This window comes from Bos taurus, chromosome 1 (assembly GCF_002263795.3).
Source record: "Bos taurus isolate L1 Dominette 01449 registration number 42190680 breed Hereford chromosome 1, ARS-UCD2.0, whole genome shotgun sequence".
Taxonomy (NCBI): domain Eukaryota; kingdom Metazoa; phylum Chordata; class Mammalia; order Artiodactyla; family Bovidae; genus Bos; species Bos taurus.
The window spans coordinates 57,105,207-57,123,910 of NC_037328.1; the positions used below are offsets into that span (position 1 = coordinate 57,105,207).

At 37.1% G+C, this 18,704-nt stretch overlaps 1 long non-coding RNA gene across 1 annotated transcript; it reads right to left on the reverse strand.

Moving 5' to 3' along the window:
- Window positions 1-7,754: 7,754 nt before the first annotated feature.
- Window positions 7,755-17,234, reverse strand: LOC132345589 (uncharacterized). The gene is made up of 2 exons (XR_009495043.1): window positions 17,067-17,234; window positions 7,755-8,763 (listed from the first exon to the last, which is right to left on the reverse strand). It is a non-coding gene; the product is annotated as an uncharacterized lncRNA (long non-coding RNA).
- Between the last annotated feature and the right edge of the window lie 1,470 nt (window positions 17,235-18,704).

Sequence of the window (18,704 nt, forward strand, 5' to 3'; positions counted from 1 at the left end):
AAGACCCACGGCCGGGAAAGGCATTTGAGCTTTTAAGTGTCTGCAATAACAATCCATTGAAGCAGTTAAAAGAGTAGAAGGATCTAGATTTAAGAATCTGGAATTTACAGAGCATGTAAGACCAGAGGTATAAATTTGGTAGTATACAGGGCATGTTCTCCAAGGAGACAAATCATATCAATATATTATTAAAAATCAATGAATCAATCAAAAACATTATTGAAAAGATATTTTGATCTGTCAAGAGTTTGAATCTCCCTTTTCTATTCGTAGCATGCTTTACAATACACCGCCAGTAGGGGGAGGGTTTGGGTTGTATTCATCTTATGTATCATCACAGTCTGTATCTGTAGGTCTGAGAATGTGCTTGAAACCACACTCCAGCTGCTGCTGCTGCTGCTGCTAAGTCGCCTCAGTCGTGTCCGACTCTGTGTGACCTCATAGATGGCAGTCCACCAGGCTCCTCCATCCCTGGCATTCTCCAGGCACACTCCAGATGAGACACCCCTAATGAACCACACTCCTTAAGGAACACAGGTAATTGGCGAATGTGAGACTTTTGCTGTCATTGTGTATACTTCAAATTTAAGACTTAACCTTCCATATTAAATCATGCCTTTATTCGTCCCTTCGCTCAGGCGTGTCCGACTCTGTGACCGCATGGACAGTAGCCTACCAGGCTTCGCCGTCCATGGGATTTTCCAGGCAAGAATACTGGAGTGGGCTGCCATTTCCTTCTCCAGGGGATCTTCCCAACCCAGGGATTGAACCCGGGTCTCCTACATTGCAGACAGACACTTTACCGTCTGAGCCACCAGGGAAGCCCAATCGTGCCTTTGGTTGCAGCAATTGTTATTTTAAAAATAAATGGAAAAATATTGTTTATATATAGTTTCATGAATTAGTCATTTCAAATGAGGTTATAGTAATAATCATGTCTTTGAATGTTTCAATTCATTCCCTGATTCACAGTCTGTTCCCACCTCCCACTGTCACCAATTGAATGGCTTATCTGATTTGGGGTTTTCTTTTTTCCTGAGTATTAATAAGTATGAACATGCTTTAAATAGGTTTCTCCTTCTGAGAAGTTATTGTCTACATCTTCATATGACATCGGGTTGGTTGTCTACATCTATAGATATATTCCTTATATCCTAGATTCTGTACATACAAGATATTGATTACTTCTCCCTATTTGGCATCACTCAAATTAAAAGAAATCTTTAATGCTTTAATGCTGTTAAATTCATAACTTTTTTAACCTAATAGCTTGAGTTTGGAATCTTATTTAAGAAGTCCTCATCTACCTAAACTCACAAAAATATAATCGTATTTTCTAGCTTTCTATTGTTCTATTTTCTATTTAGGTCTTTAAACCTTTATACCTAATGTAGACTTGATAATACAGTATTAATTTTCATCATATAATGATCCATATTTCCTGACATCATCTACTACATGATCTATCCTTTCCTTACAGATAAGCTTTATTTTCAGCTCTCTCAGGTGGAAGTTTTGTTCCACTGTTTTTTTTCATGAATGCTTACTTTTTATTGCTATGGTCTTTTGTTATGTGTTAAATTGTGGTAGGTAGAGGTTTCCCTTTTTTCTTTTCAAACTTGATATTTCAATTGAAGGATACACAAACATATAAATGTATCATGAAATAAGTTTAAATTCTTTAAAAAATACAGCTTGAATTTTAGTCCTACATGGAATTTATAGACTAATTACTTTTGGAAGTATTGGTATCTTTATGGTGTAATTTGCTCAACCTACAAATATGTTATCCCTTTATTTAAGTCTTTCTGAATGTTATTTAAGAAAGTTTAAAAATTTTCCCTTAGTAGGTTTTGTGGATCTTTTCTAAGTTAATCCTTTGGTACTTTTCATTTGTTTGCTATAATAAATAGTAACATATTTTAAATGAAATTTTCTAGCTTGTTATTAGTGGCTTAGGAACAGTTATTGATTTTGTGAGTTAACCTGTAGCTGGAAACCTTGCTAAACTGTTTATTTATTCAAAGTTTTCTGTTGATCTAATGATTTTTCACATAGATCATCATCTTGCTTGCCTGTAATGACATTTTTGCTTTAAAAGACTTCTGAATTTAAAAACATCTAAAATTTCTCTACACTATCTGATGCAGTGTTTGGCCTTTAAGCATACTATCAACTTAAGGAGAAGTTTCATTATTTCCATTTTCTATGATTTTATCATATATAAGTTGTTGAACTTGAGTAATTCTTTTTGTACTTGCTGAGATAGTGACATGAACTTTCCAAAGTAGTTCATGAATACAATAAATTCTATTGACAGATTTTCAAACGCTAAACCATTTGGGGAATTTTGTCTGCTTTTTAGATGTAACGACTATACTTTTATTTTTCTGAATCATCTTTGGCAGGGGAATTATTTGATTGCAGTTGAGTTCCTTTCAAAGTTACTGGATTATTCAATTTTTAAATTTCTTATAATGTATATAAATTCATTTCTATTTTTAAAACATTTTACTTCATTGTGGTAAGAACATTTAACATGACATCTATCTACCCTTTTAACAAAAATTATAAGCATACAATATAATACTAGTGATTATTAGTACAATGTCATAGAGCAGATCTCTAGAACTAATTCATGTTGCTTAACTTAGTCCAATTAACTAGTGTTTCCCACTTCTCTCTCCCCAGCCCCTGGCAACAACCATTTCACTCTGATTCTATGAATTTGACTATTTTAGATCACTTACATAAGTGGATTTATCTTTTGTGACTGGCTTATGTCCCTTAGAATAATGCCCATGATGTTCATCCACATTGTCATATATTGCAGAATTTTTCTTTTTAAGGCTGAATAGTATTCCACTATATATAACACATTTTCATTATCTATTGATCTGAAGATGAATATTTAGGTTGTTTCTGCACCTTGGCTAATGTGCATCATGCTACAATTAATATCAGTTCAGTTCAGTTCAGTCGCTCAGTTGTGTCCAACTCTTTGCGACCCCATGAATTGCAGCACGCCAGGCCTCCCTGTCCATCACCATCTCCCGGAGTTCACTCAAACTCACATCCATCGAGTCGGTGATGCCATCCAGCCATCTCATCCTCTGCCGTCCCCTTCTCCTCCTGCCCCCAATTCCTCCCAGCATCAGAGTCTTTTCCAATGAGTCAACTCTGCACATGAGGTGGCCAAAGTACTAGAGTTTCAGCTTCAGCATCAGTCCCTCCAAAGAACACCCAGGACTGATGTCCTTTAGAATGGATTAGTTGAATCTCCTTGCAGTCCAAGGGACTCTCAAGAGTCTTCTCCAATTCCACAGTTCAAAAGCATCAATTCTTCGGCGCTCAGCTTTCTTCACAACTCTTTCTTCCAACTCTCACATCCATACATGACCACTGGAAAAACCATAGCCTTGACTAGACGGACCTTTGTTGGCAAAGTAATGTCTCTGCTTTTCAGTATGCTATCTAGGTTGGTCATAACTTTTCTTCCAAGGAGTAAGCGTCTTTTAATTTCATGGCTGCAATCACCATCTGCAGTGATTTTGGAGCCCTCAAAAATAAAGTCTGACACTGTTTCCCCATCTATTTCCCACGAAGTGATGGGACTGGGTGCCATGCTCTTTGTTTTCTGAATGTTGAGCTTTAAGCCAACTTCTCACTCTCCTCTTTCACCTTCATCAAGAGGCTTTTGAGTTCCTCTTCACTTTCTGCCATAAGGGTCGTGTCATCTGCATATCTGAGGTTATTGATATTTCAGTGCTAATATCACTTTGAGATCCTGGTTTCCATTGTTTTAGATAAAAACCCAGAAGTGAGATTGGATCATATATGGTTCTATTTTACATTTTTGGAGAAACCTCTTTACTGTTTTCCAGAACAGTTGCATCATTTTGCATTCCTATTAATAGCAAGTAAGGGCTGCAGCTTCATCATATTTTTTACCAACACGTGTTGTCTTTTGTTTTTTGAAAATAGCCATCCTGACAGATGTCAGGTGATATTTCATTGTGGCACTTATTTGCATTTCCCTGATAATTTGTGACACTGACTATTTTTTCATATACCTGTTGGGCATTTGTATCTTCTTTGGAGAAATATCTATTCAAATTCTCAGCCTATTTGTCCATTGGGTTACTAGGGGTTTTTGTTACTGTTGTTGTGTGGGTGTTTGTGAGTTTCTATGTGTTGTAGGAGCTCTTTAAACACTTTGGAGATTAACTTTGTTGGATATATTGTCTGCACAAAATTTTTTCCAGGGTTATCTTTTATTACTAGCACTGATTAATTTAAAAACACATTTGGAAACACATCCCAAATAAAGTGAAAACTAATTTTAGAAGCTCAATAGGTTAGATGATATGACAATAAATGGAAGAAATAAGGTGCAGAAGCTCAGGATAGTTTCCTATACAAGCACTTTGGCTCTGAGGCAAGAACTTTAAGATTGAGATGGATGACAAACCCTGATACTGACCAAATGTCAATGCTTATCCTGTTGATAAGCAATGCTTATTCCAGTTGAGCTATTTCAAATCCTGAAAGATGATGCTGTGAAAGTGCTGCACTCAATATGCCAGCAAGTTTGGAAAACTCAGCAGTGGCCACAGGACTGGAAAAGGTCAGTTTTCATTCCAATCCCAAAGAAAGGCAATGCCAAAGGATGCTCAAACTACTGCACAGTTGCACTCATCTCACACACTAGTAAAGTAATGCTCAAAATTCTCCAAGCCAGGCTTCAGCAATATGGGAACCATGAACTTCTAGATGTTCAAGCTGATTTTAGAAAAGTCAGAGGAACCAGAGATCAAATTGCCAACATCTGCTGGATCATCAAAAAAGCAAGAGAGTTCCAGAAAAACATCTATTTCTGCTTTATTGACTATGCCAAAGTCTTTGACTGTGTGGATCACAATAAACTGTGGGAAATTCTGAAAGAGATGGGAATACCAGACCACTTGACCTTCCTCTTGAGAAACCTGTATGCAGGTCAGGAAGCAACAGTTAGAACTGGACATGGAACAACAGACTGGTTACAAATAGGAAAAGGAGTACATCAAGGCTGTATATTGTCACCCTGGTTATTTAACTTCTATGCAGAGTACATCATGAGAAACGCTGGGCTGGAAGAAGCAGAAGCTGGAATCAAGATTGCCGGGAGAAATATCAATCATCTCAGATATGCAGATGACACCACCCTTATGGCAGAAAGTGAAGAGGAACTCAAAAGCCTCTTGATGAAGGTGAAAGAGGAGAGTGAGAAGTTGGCTTAAAGCTCAACATTCAGAAAACGAAGAGCATGGCACCCAGTCCCATCACTTCGTGGGAAATAGATGGGGAAACAGTGGAAACAGTGTCAGTCTTTTTTGGGGGCTCCAAAATCACTGCAGATGGTGACTGCAGCCATGAAATTAAAAGACGCTTACTCCTTGGAAGAAAAGTTATGACCAACCTAGGTAGCATACTGAAAAGCAGAGACATTACTTTGCCAACAAAGGTCCGTCTAGTCAAGGCTATGGTTTTTCCAGTGGTCATGTATGGATGTGAGAGTTGGACTGTGAAGAAAGCTGAGTGCCAAAGAATTGATGCTTTTGAACTGTGGAATTGGAGAAGACTCTTGAGAGTCCCTTGGACTGCAAGGAGATTCAACTAGTCCATTCTAAAGGAGATCAGTGACTGATGCTGAAGCTGAAACTCCAGTACTTTGGCCACCTCATTCGAAGAGTTGACTCATTGGAAAAGACTCTGATGCTGGGAGGGATTGGGGGCAAGAGGAGAAGGGGACGACAGAGGATGAGATGTCTGGATGGCATCACTGACTCGATGGACGTGAGTTTGAGTGAACTCCGGGAGATGGTGATGGACAGGGAGGCCTGGCGTGCTGCGATTCATGGGGTCACAAAGAGTCGGACACGACTGAGCGACTGAACTGAACTGAACTGATCCTGGAGCTACTTGCTTGTGTATATGAGTAACTGTTTCCTCTTCCACACCTGGAACATACATGGTTTTGGTTTTAAATGTTATGGTTTTAAATGTCGTTAATGACATAGAAAACATTTGCATGCTTGTAACAGTTTTATGACTGTTAAAAGACTACTGGAAGTATTTGTCACACTCTTTAGGTTGCACTTTCACACTGTCATTGTTTCCATTGTTTTGCAGAAGCGAAGGAAATGGCAACCCACTCTAGTGTTCTTGCCTGGAGAATCCCAGGGACGGGGGAGCCTGGTGGGCTGCCGTCTATGGGGTCGCACAGAGTTGGACACGACTGAAGCGACTTAGCAGCAGCAGTTTCATGTGTCTGCTGTTGCTTTGTGGCCTGTACTTTTGGTGTACATCCTTGAAATCACTGCTAAGGCCAATGTCATGAAGCCTTTCACCTATATTTTTTCTGGGATTTTAACAGTTTCAAGTCTTACATTTAAGTCTTTTGTTGATTTTGAGTTGACTTTTCTATATGGTATAAAGTAAAGATTCAATTTCAGTCTTTTGCATGTGAAGATCCAGTTTTAACATTATCATTTGTTCAAGAGACAATTCTTTCCCTAGTGTGCATTCTTGGCACCCTTGTCAAAAATCAATCAACTGTGTATATATGGATTTATATCTGAGTTCTCTATTTTATTTATTCATATGTCTGTCATTACCACAGTCCCACAGTTTTAATTACTGTAACTTTGGTATTATACTCTAAAATCAGGAAATATTATACCTCCAGGTTCATTCTTCTTTCTCAAGATTGATTTGGCTATTATGGCTTTTTGTGTTCCATATGAACTATAGATTTGTTTTTTTCTGTTTATGTAAGGAATGCTATGGGAATTCTCATAGTCATTACATAAAAAACCTAGTTCTACTCCTTAAGGAGCTAGAAAAGAAGAAAAAACTGAGCCTAAAGTTAGCACAAGGAAGGAAGTCACAAAGACTGAAGAAATAGAAATGTTTTATTAAATAATGAAAAAAAAAACAAAACTATATAAGTTGGTTTTTGAAGAGATAAAAATATTGACAAGCCATTAACTAGACTAAGAAAAACAGAAAGAAGACAAATAAATAAAATCAGAAATGAAGCAAGAAACATTATGATTGATGAACAGAAATAAAAAGGATCATAAGAGACTACTGTGAGATATTATATGCCACAAACTAGATAATCTAGACTAAATAAATTCCTAAAAACATACAACCTTATCAAAACTAAGAAGAAACAGAAAGTCTGAACAGATCTATAACTATTATGTAAATTGAATCAGTAACCAAAAACTTTCTAATAAAGAAAAGTTCAGGATAAGATGGCTTCACTACTTCCCTGGTGACTCAGATGGTAAAGAATCTGCCTGCAATGCGAAAGACCCAGGTTTAGTCCCTGGGTCAGGAAGATCCCCTGGAGAAGAGACCAGCTACCCACCCGAGTACATTCCCTGGGGCTTCCCAGGTGCTAGTGGTAAAGAACTCACCTGCCAATGCAGGAGATGAAAGAGATGTCAGTTTGATCCCTGGGTTGGGAAGATTCCCAGGAGGAGGGCATAGCAACCCATTCCAGCATTCATGCCTGGAGAATCTCATGGACATAGGAGCCTGGCGGGCCATGGTCTATAGGGTTGCAAAGAGTTGAACACGACTGAAATGACTTCAGTCTATCAAACATTTAAATTCTACCAAACAGGCACCAAGTTCTACCAGACATTTAAACAAGAATCAATGCCGATGTTTCTTATACTCTTTTAAGAAATTAAAAAGGAGGGAACAGTTCCAGTCTCATTTTATTAGACCAGATTTACCTGATACCAAAGGTAAAGACAACACAAGAACAGAAATGTATTATATAACAAATATATTAGGTTGGTGCAATCTAATTATGGTTTTGGACTGTGAATTTTAAATCATTATAACTAGGCTCAAACACATCTTTATTAATCAAAGTAGGAGCCATTGAAATCAACACATTTTAGCCAATATTCCCATAATGTAAAAATCCATGCTTCAGGATTCAATGAACTCTTGGAAACTATTTTCTGCCTCCTGCTGGTAGGTGGAAGTGTTTTCCCTGCAAAAAGTTGTCAAGATGCTTGAAGAAATGATAGTCAGTTGGCGAGAGATGAGGTGAACATGGCAGATAAGGCAAAACTTCATAGCCCAATCCGTTCAACTTTTGAAGCATTGGTTGTGAGACATGTGGTTGAGTGTTGTCATACAGAAGAATTGCACTCTTTCTGTTGACCAATGCCAGCTGCAGACATTGCAGTTTTGGTGCATCTCATTGATTTGCTGATCATACTTCTCAGATGTAAAGTTTCCACTGGAATTAAGAAAGCTGTAGTGGATCAGACGGACAGCAGACTGCCAGTGACCATAACCATTTTTTGGTGCAAGTTTGGTGTTGGAAAGTGCTCTGGAGCTTCTTCTCAGTCCAACCACCAAGCTGGCCATCACCAGTTGTCATATAAAATCCACTGTACATTGCACATCACAATCCAATTGAGAAATGTTTTGTTGTTGTTGCATATAATCACACTTCAAAAACGACAATTTTCTAAAAATTTTCAGTGGGCTCATGAGGCACCCACTTATTGAACTTTCCAATTTGCTTCAAATGCCAAATGACCATAGAATGGTTGATGTTGAATTGTGCAGCAACTTCTCATGTAGTTGTAAGAGGATCAGCTTCGATGACCACTCTCAATTTGTTGTTGTCAACTTCCAATGGCCAGCCACTGCATTCATCATCTTCGAGGTTCTTATCTCCAGCAGTTTCTGGAACAAATGCATTGTTGATGCTGTGAGTTGTCTCTGCTGCTTTACAACCCATTTTGAACTTGAGTATGAAAATCACTTAAATTTGCTGTTTTTCTAAAAAACATCATTTCCCTAGTCTAAAATAAATACACAATACACAGCAAGTAATGTCATTAGCAAAAAAAAAAAAAGCATAAAGTGAGAAATGTGCATTAAAATGATATATAACATAACCACATTTATTTAAGAATGTATTCCAATATCAAACAGCAAAGTTCAATAATGCAAAACCACAATTACTTTTATACCAACATAAATATATGGAAGGACTTCCCTGGTGGCTCAGATGGTAAAGAATCTGCCTGCAATGTGGTAGACCAGGGTTCGATTCCTGGGTCGGGAAGATCCCCTGGAGAAGGGAATGGCAACTCAATCCAGTATTTTGCCTGGAGAATCGTATGGACATAGGAGCCTGGTGGGCTACAGTCCCTGAGGTCACAAAGAGTCAGACATGACTGAACAGCTGAGCAGTAACAGCAGAAATATATGGAAAAGGCCTTAACAAAATACCGGAAAATTGAATTCAATGGCACATTAAAAGGCTCACACAGGCTTGAACTTGGCCAAGATAGTAGAGGAGAAAGGCCCTGAGCTCACCTCCTCAGATAAGCACACCAAAATTATAAATTTCAGAGCAACTATCAATGACGAAAACCCAAAGACTAGCAGAGAAGATCTTCTACAGCTAAAGATATAAAAATGGAACCACATTCCATTGGATGGATGGGGAAGTGGAGACTCAGAATAGTCAAGAACCATACCCCAGGTAGATGACCCACAAACAGGAGGAGAGTCACAATTGCAGAGGTTCCCCCCAAGAGTGAGTGGTACAAGTTCCATATCGAACAGTCCACCCTGGGGGTCCTGCACCAGGAAGATGAGCCCTAGAAAATCTGGATTTGAAGGCCAGTGTGATGTGCTTTCAGGAGAGCCTAAAAGCTTTAGGAAGTAGAGACGTCATTGCTAAAGGTACACACAAAATTTCACTCAACAGAGAGCTGGGGAAGAAGCAGTAATTTAAAGGAGTGTGGAAATCACTCAAGCTAAACAGAAAAAAAGCATTTTAATAAATAAGGATAGATTAAGAGACTTCTGGGACAACATCAAGTACACTGATGTCAATATAAGGGTCTAGAAGGAGAAGACAGAAAAAGACAGAGAACAAATCTGAAGACATATTGGCTGAAAACTTCCCTAAGTTGAGAAAGAAAACAAACATCTAGGTCCAAGAGAAACAGAGTGCCAAATAAAAACACAAATATTGTAATTAAAATGACAAAAATAAAGAGAATATTAAAAGCATCAAGGAGAAAGTAACAAGTTATACACAAGTGAACTCCCAAAAGACTGTCAGCTCACTATTCAGGAAAAACTCTTCAGGCCAGAGGGAGTGGTACTATATATTTAAAGTGATGAAAGGGAACTCCTACAAACAAGAATACTTTATCTGGCAAGGCTTTCATTCAGATTTGATGGAGAAAGCAAAAGTTTTATACATACGCAAAAGCTAAAAGAGTTCACCACGAAAGCAGCTTCACAAGAAATGTAAAAGGAATTTTTCTAAGCAGAAAAAAAAGGAACAAAAACTAGAGGCTCAAAAATTACAAAAGGAGAAATCTCATTCGTAAAGGCAAATATACAGTAAAGGTATTAGATCAACTACTTATAAACTTAGTAGAAAGGCTAAAAGGCAAAGGTACTAAAATCAACTATATTCACAACAAATTGTAAAGGGATACACAAAAGACAAAGATAAATGATATAATGTCAAAACAGTAAACTTGGAGGAGTAAAAATACAAGGCCGTTAAAATGCATTTGAACTTAAGAGATCAGCAACCTAAAATAATCGTGTATATATAAATAATCTATATATAGATTCATATATATATATAAACTTCATGGTAACCAAAAACCAAAATTTATGCTAGATATACTCACAGAATGGAGAAAGGAATCCAAATTTAAAACTAAAGATAGTTAAAAAGAAAGGAATAAAAAAGGACCATGCTGCTGCTGCTGCTGCTAAGTCACTTCAGTCGTGTCCGACTCTGTGTGACCAAGAACCTGAAAACAACTAACAAAATGATAATAAATACATGTGCATGTGTGCATGCTCAGTCACTTCAGTCATGTCTAGCTCTTTGTGACCCTATGGGGTATAGTCTGCCAGGCTCCTCTGTCCATGGGAATTCTCCAGACAAACATACTGGAGTGGGTTGCCATGCCCTCCTCCAGGGGATCTTCCTGACCCATGGATCAAACCTGTGTCTCTCACATTTCCTGCATTAGCAGGTGGGTTCTTTATCACAAGTACAACCTGGGAATCCCAGTAAGCACATGTCTATGTCTGTGCTAAGTCACTTCAGTCATGTCCAACTCTTTGTGACCCTATGGACTGTAGCCTGCCAGGCTTCTCTGTCCATGAGGTTCTCCAGGCAAGAGTAGTGGAGTGGGTTTCCATGCCCTCCTATCAATAATTACTTTAAATGTAAATGGAGTAAATGCTCCAATCAAAAGGTGAAGAGTGACTGAATAAACAAGAAAAGAAGACCCATATATATGCTCCCCATAAGAGACTCACTTCAAATCCAAATCTACACTAGCCTGAGAGTAAGGGGATAGAAATAGTATCCCATGCAAATGGTATTCAAAAGAAAAAAAGCTGGGGAAGCAATACTTATATCAGACAAAATGGATTTTAAAACCAAAATATAATAAGAGACAAAGAAGGACATTACAAAATAATAAAGAGATCAAACAGCAAGAACGTATAACAATTATAAACATACACATTCAACATAGGAATACCTAAATATATAAAACAAATATTAACAAACATAAAGGGAGGAATTGACAATTATACAATAATAATGACATAATAATAGTAAGGGACTTAAACACCTCATTTATATCAATGGACAGATTATCCAGACAAAAACATCAAGGAAACAATTGCCTTAAACAACACATTGGACTTAATAGATCTATATAGAATATTCCATTTAAAGCAGCAGAATACATAGTCTTTTCACATACACATAGAGCATTCTCCAGGATAGATCACATGCTAGGCTACGAAATAAATCTCAGGAAATTTTAGAAGATTGAAAGTTTATCAAGCAACTTTTCCATCCACAAGGCTATGAGACTAGAAATCAACTATAAGAAAAAGCTGCAAAAGCCACAAACATATGGAGGCTGAACAATATGCCACTAGACAACAAATGAATCACAGAAAAAAAATTAAAGAAGAAATAAAAAATACCTGGAGACAAAAAACACAATCCAAAAATATATGTGACATAGCAAAATCTGTTCTAAAAGGGAAGTTTACATGATAAAAGTCTACCTCAGGAAGCAAAAAGATCTCAGGTAACAATCTAACTTTACACTTAATGGAACTAGAAAAAGAAGAACAAATAAATGCCAAAGTTAATAGGAGGAAAGAAATCATAAAGATTAGAGCAGAAATAAATGAAATAGAGATTTAAAAAATAACAGAAAAGACCAATGAAACTAAGAGCTGGTTCTTTGAAAAGATAAATCGCTAAACCATTAGACTGAGCAAGAAAAACAGGATAGGTTCAAATGAATAAAATCAGAAATGAAAGAGAATTTACAACTGACACTGCATCAGTACAATCTCCTAAGACTGAAACAAGAAGAAATCGAAAATATAAGCAGACCATTTACCAGTCATGAAATTAAATCAGTAATTAAGGAAAATTCCAGCCAAAAAAAGACCAGAACTAGATAGCATCACAGGTGAATTCTAACATTCAGAGAACAGTTAACATATATCTTTTGCAAATTATTTCAAAAAAAATTCAGAGGAATAAATGCTTCTAAATTCACTTATGAAGCTATCATCATTTGGATATCTAAAGCATACAAAAGCATCATAAAAAGGAAATTATAGGTCAATATCACTGATGAACATAGATGCAAATTTCCCCAACAAAATATTAGCAAACTAATTCAACAATACATTAAAATGATCATATAACATGACCAAGTGGGTTTATCCCAGGGAGATAAGGATGGTACAATATCTGAAAATCAATCAAATGTGATACATCATATTAACAGATTGAAGAATAAAGATCAGGTGATCATTTCATAGATGCAGAAAAGCTTTTACAAAATTCAACATTCCTTTATGATAAAAACTCTCAACAAAGTGAGTAAAGAGAGAATATACCTCAAATAATAAAGGTCATGTATGAAAAACCCACAGCTAACATCATACTTAATCATAAAAAGCTAAAAACATTTTCTATAAGATGAGGAACAAGACAAGAAAGACCACTCTTGCCACTGGTATTCGACACATTATTGGAAGTCCTAGGCACAGCAACCAAATAAGAAAAGACATAAAAAGAGTTCTGGATTGGAAAGGAAGTAGGAAACTTATCACTGTTTGCAGATGACATGGTACTACATAGAAAATGCTAAAGATGCCATCAACAAACTATTAGAACTCATTAATGAATTCAGTACAGTTTCAGTATACAAATTTAATATATAGAAATTTGTTCCTTTTCTATACATTAAAATGAATTATTGAAAAGAAAATTAAGGACATAATCCTGTTTACAATTGCATCAGAAAGGATACAATACATAGAAATAAATCTAATTAAGGAGGCCAGATCTAGAGCTAGACATCCTGGAATGTGAAGTCAAGTGGACCTTAGGAAGCATCACTACAAACAAAGCTAGTGGAGGTGATAGAATTTCAGTTTGCTATTTCAAATCCTAAAAGATGATGCTATGAAAGTGCTGCACTCAATGTGCTAGCAAATTTGGAAAACTCAGCAGTGGCCACAGGACTGGAAAAGGTCAGTTTTCATTCCAATCCCAAAGAAAGACAATGCCAAAGAAAGCTCAAACTACCACACAATTGCAGTCATCTCACACGCTAGTAAAGTAATGCTCAAGATTCTCCAAGCCAGGCTTCAACAGTACATGAACTGTGAACTTCCGATGTTCAAGCTGGTTTTAGAAAAGGCAGAGGAACCAGAGCCCAAATTGCCAACATCCTCTGGATCATCGAAAAAGCAAGAGAGTTCCAGAAAAGCATCTATTTCTGCTTTATTGACTATGCCAAAGTCTTTGACTGTGTGGATCACAATAAACTGTGGGAAATTCTGAAAGAGCTGGGAATACCAGACCACCTGACCTGCTTCTTGAGAAATCTGTATGCAGGTCAGGAAGTAACAGAACTGGACATGGAACAACAGACTGGTTCCAAATAGGAAAAGGAGTACGTCAAGGCTATATACTGTCACCCTGTTTATTTAACTTCTATGCAGAGTACATTATAAGAAATGCTGGGCTGGAGGAAGCACAAGCTGGAATCAAGACTGCCGGGAGAAATATCAATCATCTCAGATATGCAGATGACATCACCCTTATGGCAGAAAGTGAAGAGGAACTGAAGAGTCTCTTGATGAAAGTGAAGAGGAGAGTGCAAAAGTTGGCTTAAAGCTCAACATTCAAAAAACTAAGATCATGGCATCTGGTCCCATCACTTCATGGCAAATAGGGAAACAGTGGAAACAGTGGCTGATTTTATATTTTTGAGCTCCAAAATCACTACAGATGGTGACTGTAGCCATGAAATTAAAAGACGCTTACTCCTTGGAAGGAAAATTATGACCAAACTAGACAGCATATTAAAAAGTAGAGGTATTACTTTGCTAACAAAGGTCTGTCTAGTCAAAGCTACGGTTTTTCCAATAATCCTATGTGGATGTGAGAGTTGGAGTATAAAGAATGCTGAGCGTCGACGAATTGATGCTTTTGAACTGTGGTGTTGGAGAAGACTCTTGAGAGTCCCTTGGACTGCAAGGAGATCCAACCAGTCCATCCTAAAGGAGATCAGTCCTGAGTGTTCATTGGAAGGACTGATGTTGAAGCTGAAACTCCAGTACTTTGGCCACCTGATTCGGAGAGTTGACTCATTTGAAAAGACCCTGAAGCTGGGAAAGATTGAGGGCAGGAGGAGAAGGGGACGGCAGAGGATGAGATGGCTGGATGGCATCACCAACTCAATGGACATGAGTTTGGGTGAACTCCAGGAGTTGGTGATGGACAGGGAGGCCTGGTGTGCTGCAGTCCATGGGGTCGCAAAGAGTTGGACACAACTGAGCCACTGAACTGAACTGAAGGAGGCAAAATACCTGTACTTGGAAAATGACAAGATAATGATAAAGAAATTGGTAACCACACAAACAAATGGAAAGATATACCATGTTCGTGGATTGGAAGAATTTAAATTGTTAAAATGATCACACTACCCAAGGTGTGCTATAGCTTCAGTACAATCCATAACAAAATACCAATGGCATTTTCACAGAATTAGAACAAATGTTCCTAAAATTTGTATGAAAACACACAAAAAAACAAATAGCCACATATATCTTAAAAAAGTACAACTTTTTTTAAAGCTGGAAGTATCATACTCCCTTATTTCAAACAGTACTATGAAGCTACAGTCATGAATGCAATATGGTACTAGCACACAAACAGATACATAGATTAATGGAACAGAATCAGAACCCAGAAATGAGCTCACACTTATATGGTCAGTGAATCTACAACATAGGAGGCAAGAATATACAATAGCAAAAAGACAGCATCTTCAATAAATTATGTTGGTAAAAGCTGGACAGCTATATTCAAAAGAATCGTTCTGGACTACTTTCTCACACCACGTACAAAAATAAGCTCAAAATGGATTAAAGATGTAAATGTACAACTGGAGAGCATAAAACTCCTAGAAGAAAATATAGGCAGTAAGCTCTATGACATCAGTCTTAGCAATGTTTTTTTGACTCTGTCTCTTCAGGCAAGAGAAACAAAAACAAAAATGAACAAATGGAACTACATCAAACTAAACAGCTTTTGTACAGTGAAGGAAACTAACTAAATGAAAAGGCTATCTACTGTTTGGGAGAAGATTTTTCAAACAATATATCGGATAAGAGGTAAATATCCAAAATACACAAAGAACTCATGTAACTCACCATCAAAAACAACCCAATTAAAACTGAGAATAGGACCAGAATAGACATTTTTTTCCAAAGAAGACATAGAGATGGCCAGCAGGCACATGACATCAGGATCAGCATCGCTAATCATCAGGGAAATGCAACTCACGACCACAGTAAAATATCACCTCACACTTGAGAATGGCTCAATAGAATGGCTATTATGAAAAAAACAACAAAAAAATGTTGGTGAGGATGTAGACAATAGAGAACACTTTTGGAGATGTACAGCCACTATGGAAAATAGTGTGTAGGCTCCTCTCAAAATATTAAAAATAGAACTACCATATGATCCATAAATTCTGCTCATGGGTATATATCAAAAAAAATGAAAACAGAAATTTGAAAAGATATGTGCCCCTATGTTCATTGCATCATTAATTGCGTCATATTTACAATAGCCAAGATATGAAAGCAACCTAAGGTCTCATTAATAGATGAATGTATAAAACAGATTTTGTACTATGTACAAATCTGTACTATTTGTACAGATGCACTCTTGTTAAGTCACTTCAGTCATGTCTGACTCTTTGCAACCCAATGGACCTAGCCTGCCAGGTTCCTCTGGAACCTGGATGAATTCTCCAGGCAAGAATACTGGAGTGGGTTGCCACTTATTACTCAACCATAAAAAGAATTAGATATTTCCATCTGTGACAACATGAGTGAACTTAGATGGTATTATGCTAAATGAAATGTCAGACAGAGAACTATTAATACCACGATTTCATTTATATGTGGAATCTGAAAAGCAAAACAAAAAAACAAACATAAAATAAAAATAGTCATAGATACAGAAGGTTGCCAGAGGGGATAGAGTAGGAGGATGAAAGAAATAGATTAGGGAGATAAGGATGTAGACACTTCCAGTTACACAATAAATGAATCAATCACAGGTATGAAAGGTATAGTGTAGAGAATATAGTCAATAATTATGTAAAATCTGTTTATGGTTTAGATGATAACTAAACTTATTGTGGTGAACATTTTGTAATGTATAGAAATATTGAATCAGTATGTTGCACACTAGGAACTAGCATAGTGTTGTAGTCTATTATACTTCAAAAACAAACAAGCTCATAGTGAAAGAGATCAGATTTGTGGTTGCCACCAGCAAGAAGGTGGGGGAAGAGGGAATTAGATGAAGCTGGTCAAAAGGTACAAATTTTCAGTTATAAGATAAATACTAGGGATGTAACACATACCATGATAAATATGACTCTTTGCAACCCCATGGAATGTAGTCCACCAGACTCCTCTGTCCATGGAATTTCCCAGGCAAGAATATTGGAGTGGGTTGCCATTTTCTTCCTGACCCAGGGATTGAACCTGAGTCTCCTGCATTGAGAAGCCCAATTAATGTGATATTTCACATTAACAGAATAAAGGATAAAAATCACACGATCATCTCAACACACTATAGAAAAAACATTTGACAAAATTCATCATCCTTTCATGATAAAAACTCTTAACTAGGAATAGAAGGAAAGTATCTCAACATAATTAAGGGCATATATGAAAAGCCCATAGCTAACATCACACTCGACAATGAAAAAATGAAATATTTACCTCCAAGATAAGGAACAAAGCAAGGATACCCATGCATGTCTCTTCTATAGTACTGGAAGTCCTAGCCAGAGCAGTTAGGCAAGAAATAAAAAGCATAACAATCAATAAGGAAGAAGTAAAACTGTTCCTTTTGCAGAAATGGCATGATCTTACATATAGAAACCACCGCAAGTTATAGGATATGAAATTAATAGACAAAAATTTGGTGTTTCTACATATAAACAACAAATTATTTTATTTTCCAAAAAGAAAATTAGGAAAAACAATCTCATTTACAACGTGTCCGACTCTGTGCAACCCCATAGAGGGCAGCCCACCAGGCTCCCCCTTCCCCAGGATTCTCCAGGCAAGAACACTGGAGTGGGTTGCCATTTCCTTCTCCAAATAGCATCAAAAGGAATAAAATTCTTAGAAATATATCTAATTAAAGAGGTTAAAGAATTGTAGGTTATCATATTAAGTGAATTAAGTCAGAGAAAAACAGATATTATATAAGATCACTTATATGTGGAATCTAAAAAAGTAATATAATACAATATTGTAAAGTTTAAAATAAAATTAAAAAAAAAAAAAGAATCTGCCTGCCAATGCAGAGGACATTAAAAAAAAAAGTAATATAAGTTAATTTATTTACAAACAGAGTTAGACTCACAGACATGGAAAACAAACTTATGGCTACCAAAGGGGATGGCTGGGATAGAGGGAGAGAGATAAACTAGAAGTTTGGGACTAACATATATTCACTACTATATTTAAAATAGATCAACAATAAGGACCTACTGTGTAACTCAGGGAACTGTATTCAGCATCTTGTAATAAGCTATAATGGAGAAGAATCTGAAAAAGTATATATGTATATATATATATACACACACATATATGTATGAAAGTTGAAAATGTTACTCAGTTGTGTCCAATTTTTTGTGACCCCCATGGACTATAGCCCTCCAGGATTCTCTGTCCTTGTAATTCTCCAGGCAAGATACTGGAGTGGGTTGCCATTCCCTTCTCTAGGAGATCTTCCCAACCCAGGGATCCAACCCTGGTCTGCAATGCAGGCAGATTCTTTACCGTCTGAGCCACTATGAAAGCTCACACATATGTATGAATGTATGTATGTATGTACACTTTCATGCATTGGAGAAGGAATGGCAATCCACTCCAGTGTTCTTGCCTGGAGAATCCCAGGGACGGGGGAGCCTGGTGGGCTGCCGTCTCTGGGGTCGCACAGAGTCGGACACAACTGAAGTGACTTAGCATAGAACAGCGTAGCA